The sequence below is a fragment of the Acyrthosiphon pisum genome, chromosome A1 (genome assembly GCF_005508785.2).
Source record: "Acyrthosiphon pisum isolate AL4f chromosome A1, pea_aphid_22Mar2018_4r6ur, whole genome shotgun sequence".
Classification (NCBI taxonomy): domain Eukaryota; kingdom Metazoa; phylum Arthropoda; class Insecta; order Hemiptera; family Aphididae; genus Acyrthosiphon; species Acyrthosiphon pisum.
Genome location: NC_042494.1, coordinates 12,574,432 through 12,591,104, shown reverse-complemented (window position 1 = coordinate 12,591,104; position 16,673 = coordinate 12,574,432). Strand labels below are relative to the sequence as shown.

Sequence of the window (16,673 nt, the reverse complement as noted above, 5' to 3'; positions counted from 1 at the left end):
TAACGTGTGCGTCCTATATACGTGTTTAATATAGTATATAATAATAAACATATATAACTTGTATTCTCAGTAACATAATCAGCGTTGAGCGTGTATTTTTTATACAGTGCAGTTCATATATTATGGGAGACGTGGAAATTCAATTATTTTTTTGTTTGGATTTTTTTTTTTTGTCAACCAAATAGTATGAACCAAGTGCATGGACATAAAAACAACGCTTTTGAGCCCCAGGCCATGGATTTCAGTACGATTGGATCTGCTGCAGGTCCTGCTGAAACAGAGGACTTCTAAAAAAATTTCTAAGGGGCGGGCAGAGAAAAACATAAAAAAGGCGCACCTGATGTAGGTACACATGTACTCTCACTATACACACACACACACACATGTGCATGCAGGTAAAATATTATAATAATATTATTATTACTATTAATACATCGTCGTTGTTGTGACACTGTCCCTACAGGCGACTATGGGACCGCCGCGAGTTTGTGTGGCCGCGCACGCCGCAGAAAATCTCGTTGTTCAGCCAGCCTTCAGCAGCAGCCGAAAACTATATTATTATACTGTGTATAGGGGAAAGGAAAAAACGGCGGCGGCGGAAAACACGATCCCGCCCGGGGTCAGAAAATCGATGGTCGGCCGGCGTCGGGTCGGATCGCCGGCGGTGGCCGACGCCCGAACGCCGCCGCCGCCGCCGCGCGCCGGGGATCCTTTCGACCGGAATTCCACGCACACACCAGCACGCACGTTCATTCCGACCGGTCGCCGTATAGTCACCGACGCCGCCACTGCCGAGTTTCCGACGCCGTCGTTTTTTGGAAATATTGTGTTGTCGTATACGATTTGTCCGTTTTCCGACGAGTTTCCCAGTGCCTTTTCCGCCGTACACTATATAATATTATTGTCATCGTCGGATTCTTACCGATCGAGAGGCGAATCCTCTTCCCAATCTGTTGCTTGCCCGTATTCATAATTATACGAATCATCATTAATAATTAAAAAATATTAATTATATGGTATAATAATAATATATTGGTGCGTTCGTGTTTGTGCTTATCTGTGTGTGTGTGTGTGTGTGTGTTTCTGTGGGTTCGCGTCGCCGTTAAGTTTTTTGAAAAGCTATGCCGAGTGCCGGAAACATCTCCGCGTGCACCGTGACAGGATTACGCTGGTAATATCGTCCAGGGAAGTGATATCACGACGCACACTACAGGTGAGTGCCGTTTTCAAACGTAACATTGCCGTTATAAAGAATAACAATCAGCTATGGGGTCTGTTAAGTGGTGCCCGGACTGCCGGATTTGTACTAAAGAACCTGTGTAAACCTACCGGCCACGGTAATTGTTTCGCATCCTGTATAATAGTAGACTAACAAATAGACAAACCCGTTTGAATTGCGTTATTATGCGATTTAATATGACCGCGCACATTACATATTTTCTGATTATAATGATTATTATACTTGGGTATTGGGCACATTTAGTGTGCGGGGACTGATCGGGGAGTTTACAAAACTATGTGAATAGAAATCATTACGATATTAGGCGCCAATTTTCGTCCATCATTGTCATAGAAAAATAAAAAATGGTTTAAAAATAACAATTCAACGCGCCGCACCCTAACCGTTTTTAGGGTCTGTTCAAACACTATAATATAACAAGGTGATAATGGGTTTTTTTTCCGAAGAAAATGGGCAGTCATCGAGCGCTCACGCATCCCCTCGTCGTATCCTATTATGATAATAATAAATAATCGACGGCACTGTGAAGTAAGTGATTTTTTTTTTGACGTCAACAAATACCGAACAATTTTTCATTGTTCATAAATCGCATACCTGAACCTCTCACCGAACAGAACTGCGTCGGGTGTGCAGTTAGGAACGTGTACGGGACAATCATGAAATTTGGATCCAAAGGATAACTCTTGGAAATACAACAATTTAATATATTATTATAATATATAATATTGATTGACATAGATAATATTTTCATTTCCACCATCTACCTGCATATTTCGCCGGCACAACAACAAACAACCAGCCTGACCGGTCGACAAAAGGGCCTTTTGAATTCAACTCTCTTTCTTTTTCGGTCTCTCTCTCTCCCTCTCTTTCTCTACCTCATCCCTTCTCACCACCACATCATGGGGTACACAATCAGAATAAATTGTTCGTTTCGGCCGAGTGCGTGTGCAATTTCAAATTATTTCATGGACCATTGCATAACAACGTCATAGTTATAAAATTTCAAATGTTTTTAAAATCAAAAGACCACAGATATCTGAGACTGTGTAGTGAGGTCGTACATTATAATATGATAACTTATAGAAGATAATCCCAGCCTTATCGTGTTACTATATAGTATATATTATATACCTACAATAGGCTAAGGTTTCGCAAAGTATTGAAATTAAACAACCTATAGTACAATATTTCATATTTATATATTATTAAAATACATCGATATTACCGTACCGGTACAATAATATTTGTATTTTCACTAATCTAACCATTAACAAAAAATCAATAATCAAGAACCTATCGGAGAGGAATTCAAAAAGCATTGGTGAAAAAAGGTTTCCCAAGAGACGTTACAATAACACGAATAGGCACTATTCAAAATCGTTATGCTTATGACTGTAGCAAATTATGATATTACACTACCAGACTAGCTACAAGAAAATATTATATCGACAATAAAGTTTTCTGGGTCCCGTTCTCGGCCAGTCCGTACACGTCCTGACATCCATCATTCTGTATGAAAACAATATAAAATTGATGCCGCAGCCACCGATGATGAAGAAATGATATAAAACGCTGTTCGCAAGAGTTCACACGGTGACAGATTTTTATTCTCACTACAGCCCATATAAATGCTAAACACGTATTTACGGAGTTTCGAAATTGTGACAAGTATTAGGTTCGAACGCATCGTAGAATATAATATGTAGGAAGAGAAGATGACACAACGTTGATATTTTGTATACGACTATATGTGTAGCACACGTCCTCTTGCCGCCTCGCATCTTGCAAAATATGTATTTCTTCACAAAAAAAAAAAAACACCGTATACCCACAGTGTATAGGAGCGATAGACTTCATTCCGGTGGCGGCCCGAATCCGAACAATAGATGCTTGTTCTACCTCGTATATACGATTTACAAAATAATATAACAACAATATAATAGTAATAATAATGGATAGTAAACACGCTTTTATCGTTTTTAATTGTGCGCGTATTGTCATTATTATTATTATATATTATTCATATATTATATAATATATGTATAGTCGTGCACGCGTGTAGGTAAGCAATGTCTCAATGCTTCGTCCGTCGACACGACCTGGGTTCCAATTTCACACTGCCGTTGACGGGGGATTCAGTTAAATTTTTAAAACGTTACTTAATGATTGTTTCCATTCCATTAAGTAGACGTTTTAATTACACGGCTTGATGCAACAGATGCAAATAATTTCCCTCCGCCGATTCACCCACGTTCAGTCATCAGTCGGCGCGTCTTTCTCGGGGCAATTCATTTTCGCTAACGCTAGTACAGTTTATTGTTACCTACAGCGATCAGCGATGATCCGAATTAATTTTTCTTGACGATGTTTTTTTTCTTCTCACCGCACTATTTGTATTGTTATTGTTATTTTTTGCTTTTCCTTTTCCATATCTTGTCAATGTCTCAATATCTGCTTGGTATTGGCTTGTGCACCTACAGCCGTATACTGGCGAGATGGTCTTAACAATTCTGGGCGGCATGACCTTTAAATTTAATTACTCGCACGTGCAATGTGTGGGTGACGGGGTATAGTGTACGCCGTACAATGAGTCATCTGAAGCAATACAATAATAATAACAAGTCGGAACGCCGCGTTCCCAAGGTAGAGGATGGTGCAGATGCAGAGACAGAGGTGGACAGGCAGAAAGAGAGAGATGGATAGGAAGTGAGGGAGAGGGCGACACAGACTGTCAAAGAGAAAAATGAATACAAAAAAATCACGACTCTTCGGTATGGGCACGAAAGGCTTGAGAAAATGAAAAAATTATATTTTATCACTTAATCTACGGCTAGAGTTTGGTGGACCGGTAGGAAGGGGCGGACGGCGAGGCGGGGAGCCGTAGCGTGCTCCAGCGCGCGGATTACCGAACTTAATCAAGAACAAAGCTTTCAACCTGTCACAAAGTTTGAACAAGAGAGATATAAATCCGTCTAAACCCCGGTTTTAGACTAACGAGGGCCAGCTATATACGGTGTGCTCGCGCGAACGCGCTCGCGCTCGTGTGTGTGTGTGTGTGTGCGTGTGTGTGTGTATTTACGCGGCCCGTGCCGTGCGTGGGCGGTGTTGGCGCATGCGCGTGTGCGCGATTTAGCCGCGGAGTATTTTAAATATGTTAATCGTCCGGTACGTGTCAATTATTCGGCCGACAATACACGCATAGCAATTTGTCAAAAGCTTAAGTGCATACGAACTCGCGCTTGTGTGTGTGTGTGTGTGTGTGTGCGGTGCGGTGCAAGCTCTGCAAAGGACGCTGTGGAATGACAACCGCGTGCTGTAGTGTGTGCGCGCGCGTTTATAATATTACATATATATATATTGGACCTTTGTCGATATATAAATGTGTATACATAATATTATGTATAATATACGCACACATTATACGTACACACACACACACACAAACACACACACACACAGGCTCGCCTAATATCGGCTGGGGGCCCCATGCAAATGCCCCGAACAAAAGCACAATATGTATAGGTATATTTTATTATATATTATGTGCGAGAGTGTCTGCGTGGGAGTAGTGTGGAGAGTGAGGGCGTTTTACCTGGGTTGTATTATAACTAAAACTGTTGGGACCAGCGAAACGGCTGTTGCCGAGCAACACGCCGCCGCCGCACACCAGAGTTTTGGCATTGATTAGCTTCACCTGCTTTTACCACTCGTGTCTCCACCCCCTCCTCCCCCATCACCATCCACCCATATATCTCGTTCCTGTTCGCTAATCATTTTTCTTTTTACCACCCGTAAGTTTCCACAGTGAAAAACGTTTATATTACTATAATATCTACGCGCACTATTGTAATACTACGTATATATATGTATATATATACGACTGCACGTGCATAATAAAATATTATTACAATAACAATAATGAAAAAAAGGTTGGAATACGCGGGCGAAAATCGATTAAATGCATTTTCCGTGTACACGCGCATAAAATAAAATACAAATTTATACTCGGCGCTTCCGAAATTGCTATAGACTTAGTGTTATCGTCGATCGAAGCCCTCTCGGACGGTGCGATACGGGATCCGTACATTATATAATTTCACGTCCTAGAAAATAATATTTTCTTAAACTCATATCATATACGTTATCGTATGAAATCTTGACGTATTGTTATTATTATAACGTCATAAATTTTGTTATACGGTCATAATTCCACTCTCTTTTAAAATTATTATCATCCAGAAATATGTACACCAGCAGTATTTGTACACGATCAAAATGCAAATTTAAATGTTTTATAAAAGATGACACTCTTTATGTATACACGCCCGAGAGAGAAACAAATGACGCATTTTGAATTCACGGCGTCGTCACGGTTGGAGTGCGGCGCGTCTTTTCGACGATAAGAGGCATTTCTTCATTCCGTCCGTTTTTCATGTTTTATCAAATTTCTAGCGCCAAGGTACAGTGGCAATTTATCAGCAAACATATCGTGCTCTATTTCATTCGTTCTTTTTTTTCGCTGCAATAGCGGGCAACTCGAATTCGCCTCTCTGTTAGGTTAAGATATTTTTAAATTAAATTTGAATTATTAATTTTCACAATAAATTATATGCTGTGCGTATGTGTATGATACAAAGTATAAAGGATATCTACACGATACGCACTGATTAAAATGTTTATATACCTACTAATATATTACTATATATTATTGTATAAATATATAAGTAGTATATTCAAATTTCATGATTTGAAATTTCGTCCTAGAAAATAGTTAGTACCTATATAACCTATATAAACAATGAGAAAATTACGATACCTTAGCCTCTTCCTCGTCATTTATATGCCATTGTTTTCCCTTTCCTTCGGCTTGCTGAAGTATTGAGACTCTTTGAAATATAAAATAAGGGTTGCGGGAGTGATATTTTCCTACTGCTCAGTGCTTGCACCTAAAATTGATAATGGTTTGTAATGATATAACACGAAGATGTATCAACGTAAGTTATCATTGCGAAAATTCAATTACTTTCGCGATTAAAGAAATAATTGATTTACGATAAAATGGCAAAATATAGTATACGAACCCCATACCACGGTTCGTGCGGAAACTACAATATGTGATGTTTGATTTGACGTTTATATATTCATACATAATATTTAAATTATTTGTATTATTATTTTATATATATTTACTATCTATACGTGCGTAACGTTCTCGGTCAGAAGGACATTTAACATATTGTTACGACGCGACGAAAATAAAAACGAACGGCGAACGTCCGAACGTGTAATTAATATATTGTTTTATATTTATTATATTATGCAACGAGACTGGGCAAGAAACCTCCCAAAGCCGATGGTATGAGTTCCAACTTCCAATAACGGACGTTGTAATATTACCCCCAAGACGCCGGTATAACAACACGTGTTATACACTAATATCTGAATACTGTTGGTTTTGAATTATCAATGATACCAGATATTATACCCACCCTACGTTACTATTAATATTCTTATAAAAGTGAACAATTTTTTCGAACCTATCAATCCTGTAGATTATATTTTCATATTATACCGATATTTCAACCACGCATAAACAATAGAACAACGTACAGATGAACATTTGAAATAAAATGCACCTATATCTACCCAACATCAAACAATTTCAAAATATATGAACAAAATAATGCACCTCTCAACTTTAGGACGTTATTATATTGTTAATTATGTACAAGTAAATTATTATAAGTAACAATTACCCAGGTTAAGAAAGCTTGAAAAGCGAGATATTATATAGTTCTTATACGAATGCAATAATCGACTTTAGTTGATAAATGTGTAGTCTATTTCAAAGCATCATTTAATATTAATAAATTAAAAAGAAAAATAATAGAATAACATTTAGGGTACAAGATGAAATTTAAATGAGTACCTGTATTATGTAATAATAAAAATAATAATAACATTTTTGACACAAAGATAATATTATGTTTCTCTCACACAATATTGTGATTTGCATTTTGATGCGGTGGAAACTTTTTGTGGGTCCCTCATTTTTATTCACTATAATATTAAAATATTTCCATTCGTTCGATATTGGTAATCACATGTTTAAGTTCTTTTTTAATAAGTATATCTGTTTGTTTTAATTAATTTCAATAAACTTATACATTTTAGTTTCAATCAATAATATTTGTTCTTATTTTTTATTTGAATGCACCTATCTGTAGTTTTTCTTACCTATTCATTTGTTTTAAAATAATCAATATTGTACTGCTCTCTATCTCTATCTCAAGCTTACTTAAAAGAGATAGATGTTCATAAAAAATCGTGTAAATAATGCACTATGTTAATTTTTATTGATGATAAATAAAAAAAATTTATAAAAAGAGGCATAATATTATATGTAGGTACACTGGATTTGTTATAGATTGAACGTAATAATAATATAATAAACGTCAACTAGCTGTGTACGACTGACGTACACATTAACGTAATCAATTCAAAACATGCACTGACATAATTTCAGGTATTCAATTTTCGAAATTGTGGAGTTAGCCGTTTTCACTGCACGCGGAAACAATATCTTCGATGCACCGATTCCGACTATGCGTGGCCCTCCCCAATCATGAAATTGCTAAGTAATTTCAAATTGCGGACACCAAGAGGCACGACTATGTCATAATTTTCAAAAAATTACAAATAGTTCGAGTTCGATAAGAGAAGTTCAGGTACCTACACACGTTTTTTCGTGTCAACAAAAATCGTAGGTAGCGAAAAACTCGTTCGGAATATAGAAAATCCCAGGGAATAGGAAATGAGAATATCTCATTCGCTCCACGATTATTTGGAATGTTTTTTTTTTTTTTATCGTTAAAGCGAAAACCACATCGGTATAGCACTGCAGTGTCGGCGCGGGATGAGAACAGTACAGAAGGAGGAGGACTGAGGGTGTAGTGGAGAGGTTTCTCACCGCTATTTCCGCATCGGTCTGATCTATAGAAATGTATGGTAATAATATACCGCGACCGTGGTGTGCGCGTTTCGCGCTCGATCATCGTGATGAATGGCGATATATATAAATCGCGGGCGCGCAGCGGGCTGCAGACGCGCGAGATCGGAGAAAACTGTGACCGATCGCGGCGGGGGAAATGGACGCAAACGTGTGACGACCGTTTTCCGCGTTTCCCCCGAACAGTGGCGTAATAATAATAATAATAATAATAATAATAATAATAACACGAAGAGCATTATGCAAGACGAGTTCAACTATAATGTTATATTATACGTCTTATATTCGGCAGTGGCGACGAAAATATCTGCGGTGCCCAAAAATCGTTGTGTGTGCGTGTGTACGCTGCGCAGTGGCGGCGCCCGACGGTGGTTCCGCGGATACCTGTCTCCGCGAATAGGTTCACCGACCTACGGTCGCGCGTCCGGCCGTTATTATTATTATTATTATTGCCATTATAATACTGCGGCAACCGGTGGGCCTCACCGCGGTGGTGCGGTAGGCGTCGTCGTCCGACCGACCTGGAACGCGGTGCTCAGCCACTGAATCGGAAAAATATGTATACCTACTATTTTTTGTGCATATAAATGAGGTGGTGGAGGCATGCGGAGAACGTTTTTCGCCTGTCGTGTTCATGTAAACGATACCCTATAGTGACACCTGAACAATGTACGAAACAATAATATCGACCTGCATGCAAATTAATAAAAGAAAAATTAAAAAATTATAAATCCATAACTCGGTTGGATGCTCAATTGACTTTTTTCATAAGTAGGTATTAACAGTCAATTATATTAAAATATTATATAATTACATTAGTTCTATTAAAATGTCTATTACATATTCATATCATAAAGGCCGAGCAACCCATTGATATAAGCAACCCAACAGTGATATCAATTCTACTTGGTAGCGATTTCAACTATCTAATGCTAAATCATTATACAAAAAATTAACCCGTAAATCTTTGTTAAAAAAAAAAAAAAAAAACTTGATTAATAACTTAAATATGCGGTGCGCTGGCATATCGTTATCGATACCTCCAATTATTGCTAAATGCTTTATAGCTACCTGTATGGCTGTATAATACGTATATTATTATGTCAGTATAAATTCAACATAGTAATATAATATTATTAACATATCTACTTCAAAACAATTTCTGTTTAAAAACAATATTTGGATAGTAAGACAATATTAATATAATATATAATTTATTATTAAAAATGTACAGTTTGCAATGATCGCGCACATTAAATTTCTGATTATAATAATTATCATACTTAGGTATCGGCACATTTATTGGTGTGCGGGGACTGATGGGAGAGGGTACAAAAATATGAGAACAGAAATCATTACGATATTGGGAGCCCATAATTGTCGTAGGAAAATGAAAAAAAAGTTTAAAAACCGATGTTATTCATTTTGAATTTCGGGTGTACAAAATCGAATGGTTAAAATAATTTTCTTTCCTATTATTACTGAACAACAGTTATTTTTTATTTTTAACCATAAACGGGAGGGGTGTGTTCAGAAATTCAAACACCCGACGACGGCCGTTCTGATCGGCATAAATAATAATAATAATAATAATAATAGTATTATGCGTAATAATAATACGCGGCGCTTGCGGTCGACGCGAAATTTGACGAGTATAATATAGGTATAACCTATATTATTATACAAATAACAATATAATTACACTCGTGTTCGGTTGGTTAAAAAAATATGTGTGTATAGATAATTATTCAACAAATAATAGTTTATACACACACACACACACACACACACACACACACACACACACACACACACATACCTGCAGTGTCCGTGACGTCGGTGTTCAAAAACGGTCAACAAAATAATAATATTGACTTTTTTCCGCCGGTCTCTCCGTGGTCTCGTCGCCGTGCGGTTAAACGGGCGGCGGCTGCCGGGTATATAAAGGGCCGGCGTCTCGGCGAGGGGGTCGAGAGACTCTTTGTCGGTCCAGTGGCTGCGTCCGTACCCACACACACCCACACCCCAACTCACACATTCACGCACAGACACGTATGCTCGAATATATTATTATAATAATACACTGCAGGCGCTGTAGACTCGTAATCCTATATTGGAATAACACGGCCGGCCCGCAACTTTCGGGAGACTCACGACTTTCGCGGTAGATCTAAGCCTTCGAAAGGCCCGGCGAGACGTGTCTTCTTGATTTTGACGTGCCTTCTTGCATTTGCATGTAGTACCTATACCCCAGCCCCTATCCTGACCAGATAAATGTACTTCAGAAATGCGGCGTATACAACTATTATATAAGTGCATATTATAAAGTCGGGACAGTCGTATTATATCTACAGCGGTCGAGGGGTAGAGTCGGTTTCTCGCGCGATGTTAATAATATTATTATCTCGTAGGTGATTAAAAGAGGATATTACATTATGTACCTATGTCTATATAACGGACGTGACGGTCGATTCGATACGGCCAACCATAATAATATATATAGACATATTATGACTCAATATAATATTGTAATACGTATAATATGCTTTTGACCGACCGGGGGGTTATTTTTTCCCCGAAAAACATTATCGAATTTGCCACAGCCGCTGCAGGGTGACTGCGGGTGTGGTACATACATACGTATACGTAGGGAACTGCTGCAGAAGGAGGATTCGTCGTCCGTCCGGGCACTTTATGTACAAAATATATATATATAATAGTTGAACGCAATAAAAGTCGTGTGGGTCATAAAAGGGAAAAAATCCGAGTGGACGAGGAGAAGAGGTCGGACGACGTTTATTATCGGGTCGTGTCGCCCCCTCCGCGGGCCGGGGGTGAGTGGTGCTCCTCTGTCGTCGTGCAGTCGGGTTGAATGAAAATTTATGGGGCGCGCACAACGGAATTTCAGTCCGTCGGTGGAGGTGGACGGTGTCGGAGGGATACAGCGGTTTCGGGTCCTTGCGTTCCGCCGCCGCCGAATGTTTCCTTTAATGAGCGGCCACGCCCGGTACAGGGGGGTGACGATGTCAGTGGTGGTAGTAGTGATGTTGGTGATGGTGGTATCACAGTGTTACCAACCTCACCGAGTTATGAAGACCAGTGCCGTTGGTACTGCCTCCGCCACCGCCGCTCGGCGCTCGCTCATCCCCACACGTAACTGCAAAAGTACACACACCCTCCCCTATATAAATATTTATACTATATAGTTTAATTAAACCATATCGTGTGTGTGTGTACACACCCTCGTTAAAGAAATACAGTTTGCAATATGTAATAATATTTTATACTTTTACAGATGTTTTTTTTTTATTTTTTTATTTTCAAGACCGCCAAGACGACCACATATAGATAGATAAAATAAGTAGAAAATACTCAATCGAAGAGATTCCTTAAAAAATAATCCATGCAAAAACATTTAAAGACCTTTTAAACTATAGTTAAGTACCTACCTATAATGTGAATTATGAGTACACGTATTACGTATATTTTTTAGTAATTTAATTAAAATTGGTCATCGTCGTAACACCTATACCAGTTTATAATTTATTCTAGTCTGAGTACTAAAAACAAAGAACAAAAAAATTCTCGATTAAAAGATCACGGTGAATTTATTGCAGTTTTCTGCAAATAGAAAAATGTTAGGTTTATTATGTCAAATAACCTATATCAAATAATCGTGTATATGTGAAAATATCATATTATATAGTAAATAATAATGAACGTCAAAAAAAATGTTCTCATAATTTTAATGACTTTCTCTCGACCAGAAACGAGTCAAACATAATATTCTGCCATTATTATTTTTTTCTCAGTTTCTGTCGTTTCTGACACCGTTCAACACGCTTATTATAGTGGAAAAGAAGTACCAATTATTCTCATGCAAATATGTACAAATAATATCAAGTATTCTACGATGTTTTAATTTTGTAAGTGGTGAGTTAATATAATACAAAAAATTATCTATCCGGGGATTTTATACACATTTTATAACACCAGGGAAAATTTTTTTTTTGTATTTTTTATTAAGTGGACAATGAATATACGTATCCATTTGTTTGTGTATGCATGTGTAAAACTATTAACATGAAAAATCGTTAAACTACAACTCGAAAATACATTAAGTAAATAAGAAGTAGTGACCCAAATAATTGTACGTATATACTATGTATAATGTACGAGTGCTGTGTGAGTGCTGTACGTAAATTTAACTGTTTAAGAAAAATAATATACAAGTACGAGCACCCATTTATAAATTACTATTTAAACGCTCTACTCCTTAACTGAGATTTAAAAAAATATAATACGTGAGATTAATTATAAACTTGTATGTAAAAAAAAAAAAAAATGTGAACACTCTCTTAAAGTAAAAATTGATTTCTTTTTGAAGCAAAGCGTAAACGAACGATGGCGATCATTATCACAGTTGATTTTTTTTTTAATAACTTCGAAGTTCTAACAATAACGTAATAATACGGTAATCTCTTGCAAAAGAAATATGAAACCATTGATTCAATCAGTTAGATATCATCACAAAAATACTCTGCGATTCTTTCACCCACGTGCTGAATCCTCAATTAGAGTTATCATTCAAAATAAAAACGAAAACACCTTAATAATAATAATTTTTAAAAAGATATGTTGAATGTACACATTTTTTAGTCTATAGTCACATAATATATAACAGATTTGTATGTTACGGTTTACGAATATATTATATAGTTTTTATTACGGTGTACCTACCTATACTTACATAATAATATTTTATTGATATAATAAATGTTTGATTATTGTCTACATTTAAACTTTATAAAGACACTCGTAAAAAGTTCACACAGTACCCACATAATATTATTATTATTATCGTTGCAGTCGTCAATTCACAACGAGTAACACTATATTCTATAACATTATGTGGGGATATAGAAAAATAATAAGTTATTGCTCGAGCATATTGTAATTGTTTTGCCCGAACGGAAACTGTGGTATCGGAAAATACCGGGGCCCCTTTATACATTAAAATTTATAATATGTAATATAATATTCGATGTTAATTCGTGTCGCTTCTATTTCTGCAGAGACTTCCGATACACCCCTCCCATAAAACTCGTACGCTATATTATACATGTGGTAGGTTTTCCCGTTTTCTCATATAAAGCTGTTATACGGTGGAAAATGCTATGATAAATGTATTGTGTGACCGCTAATTTTTCGGTCAGGTTTTTAATACATAACGTACACGCATGTGTCATACGTAGCAGATATCGACGTAAGACTGGTAATGTCTGTAACATATTATTAGAAATATAGGTATACAAACACAATAAATAATGATGGTTCGGATTGACGTGTTATATCGAGCAAACCGATCTTTACAGTCTCTGTTTTCGTATAATTTATGTGCAGAAAAACGACGACGGTGGCGGCGATGGACTCGATATTAACCGCGGGATGATAAAAAATAATACAAAAATATTGGCGACTGGTGTATAAAAGTATTATATAATAATATAATGGTATATAATATATTGTAGCTACATATATTGATGTTGTTATACAAGGTTATTTCACACGATCGTTTATTTTGATACCACGTGAAAATTAAGGTTATTTATATAATTACATGGGAGAATTAATGAAGTGCAACCACTTCTATCGGTGCCTGGTATTAAAAATGTAAACGGGAGTGGAGACAAGTGTAAAGGTATTGTTTTTATTTCTAATAATGCCTGCCTGTACACCCATATAAGTGGAAACCATAATAATATTATTAGATAGATAATTTTAATTAGAAAATTAAATGAATTATGTTTGTCATTTTCAAAAAAATAATATTATTTACCCTATATAATAATATTATAATATATATTTATGACTATTTTAAGTATTGCAATATTATTAGTTACTAACATATCAAGTCATCATAAATCATAACACTGGCATCATATTATGATTATACAGTGGACATAGTACGTCATACTATATTATGCTTATCCGGTGTAGAAAATCTGCTAAGTATGTATATGAGGAAGTGCGTACAGCATTTCAACGCCTAAAGTAGTAATAGAGGAGCAAATGTTGTAGAAATTCTTAATTTATCTCTATTCGATCTTTAAACATAATCTACGATTATATCGCAAAAAAAAATTTGTCATTTTCATAATACATCATACACTTCATATATCTTTATGTCATCATCATTCGTCAGTTTTGCTTAATACATTTTATATAAAGTTCTCATTAAATTTAGTGTTAATCTTAAATCACAACACTCTTAAAACACTTACAAAGACTTATCATCGTAAAATAAATCACGGTTTTCTTTTTGCAAGGATATTCAACACTAATAACAATATTTATTAAAAAAATATTATAAATCATCAGGGGAATAGAGAAGTATGATTTTGCGTTATTGATGCATATTAAAAGGATAAATTCTTATTAAAATATAAACAAAAATGTATTAGATTTGATTTAAATATTGTTGTTGTTTCATTTCTTTGAGCGCACGTGGTAGTGAGTTGTCTATAACCACTAACCATAGGTACTACGATCAAACTTAAATTTAATAAGAAACCGGAAAATATATGGAATCTTATAAATGTCACCTATTACAGTTGAATGCTAGCAGAAATCATTTATATTATGTATCACAGGTTATGTGTTACTGTTTTAATATGACAAATTATATTACTTCATCAATAATATATTGTAATTGGTCACTATAACATTCGGCGATCACACAATAATGTTGATTTTGTTTTGTCTATAGTTTTCTACTGAAATATAATAATATATATAGCTAGTCTAAACTATATTCAAGTAATAGGTATACACGTTTAACGTAGTAAATATAAATTCAAATCAAATTCAATATGAAAATAATGAACGCGTGAAAACAGTGTACCTACCTCGGAAATGCGACAAAACGATACGTAGTGCATATTACTAAACGCATACGCCCACAGTGTGCACACAGCTGTTCATATTATTTTAATCTTTAGCATCACAAAATATACTATTACAATATAAAATATAATAAATAGGGTTATAATAATGTATCTAAGGCACTGGTATAGGTTATATATGGTGAGGTCTGTTCACGTCAACCTTGAAAGCTTTTTTTTTTATATTTCAATTGTATCATCCCGTGGCCGAGGAAATTTTGAAGGACTTGGTAATTTTAAGTGCGCGCGCGATGATGGATGCAAACGGGAAGAGAAAAGAGCTATAGAAGGCATGTATTATATATGTCTATTATACTCATTTTAAAAACAAAACAACGGAAAAGGAAAAAAAAACGTGAAAAATATTATATTATATATTATATTATACATCTAATATATAGACAAACGCGCGCGCGCACATACACACACTTCAGCTCACACACACACACACACACACAATCGGGAACGTTGGGGCATCAATTAAGTCAGTTAATTCAAAGGGAACAGAAAAAGAATGGAGAAAAAATTATGATACCACACACACACATATATTACATAACACCACAGTAGGTCCACTCGCATTTTGTTTTACCCGTAATGTAATTACTGCAAAGGTTTTTTTCGTCTACTGAATTAAAACCTCCGGTTTTCCCATAATGTTCATGCAAAAAGAAAGAAAAAAAAAAATAAACGAAACTTTGGGTTGATTATTTTTACAAATTAAAAAGGCCTCCCACCTGGTTTTAATTTAACTATCATTATTTTAATGCAGGTAGGTACACTCGTTTTTTTAATATTTAATGATGTAACCGATTCGGTTGACATCTTGAAAAAGCATAAGTTCATCAGGAGCAAAATCACATCCGTTGGTGGTGGATAAACCTTATACATACGTGATTATAATGATTTTAAAGATTTTAATCACTATATAATTAGGTACCTGCATTATTATGAATGTAAAAATATTATATTCTCAAACCATTCATTGAATTCACGTTAAGAGCTTGGCGCTTTCCCTATTCTACACATTTTCTAAAATCGATATTTAATTTGTACATATAACTGCATAATTCAAATCGATAGTATATACAAAATAAATGTATGTTATAACTCCGAGAAACTAAAAGTATTTTACCGTAACCTGCAGTTGGTATATTATGTGTTTTTGTTGTATTTTTTTTTTCTAAATTCTAAACATCACGTCAGTAATAAATAAGTGTAGGAACATATAAATAAATATACATAATATCAAAGTATAATTTTATGAATGCATTTCCTTGGCAGGTACACACTATATAATATTGTATATCATATAAGCTGCTGTATATACTTATATAACGTATCCACGACACGCCAACGTAGCGATGGTATAGAGACTTAAAAACTGTTAAGGCCGTTCTGGTCTAATGGTCGTCGTTTTCGTCGTCGACGTGTAATATGAAGAAAAAAAGTTTGTTATTTTATTAAAACAGGACGT

The 16,673-nt window shown here is 35.8% G+C and overlaps 1 protein-coding gene across 11 annotated transcripts in view; it reads left to right on the top strand.

Moving 5' to 3' along the window:
* Window positions 1-731: 731 nt before the first annotated feature.
* LOC100169308 (protein turtle) overlaps window positions 732-16,673 on the top strand; it is a 115,985-nt gene continuing 100,043 nt past the window's right edge. For all 11 annotated transcript variants that reach the window (XR_003838942.1, XM_008191205.3, XM_016809446.2 and 8 more), the window contains exon 1: window positions 732-1,213. The gene's annotated coding sequence lies outside the window, so the exon portion shown is untranslated. The remainder of the gene's footprint in view (window positions 1,214-16,673) is intronic.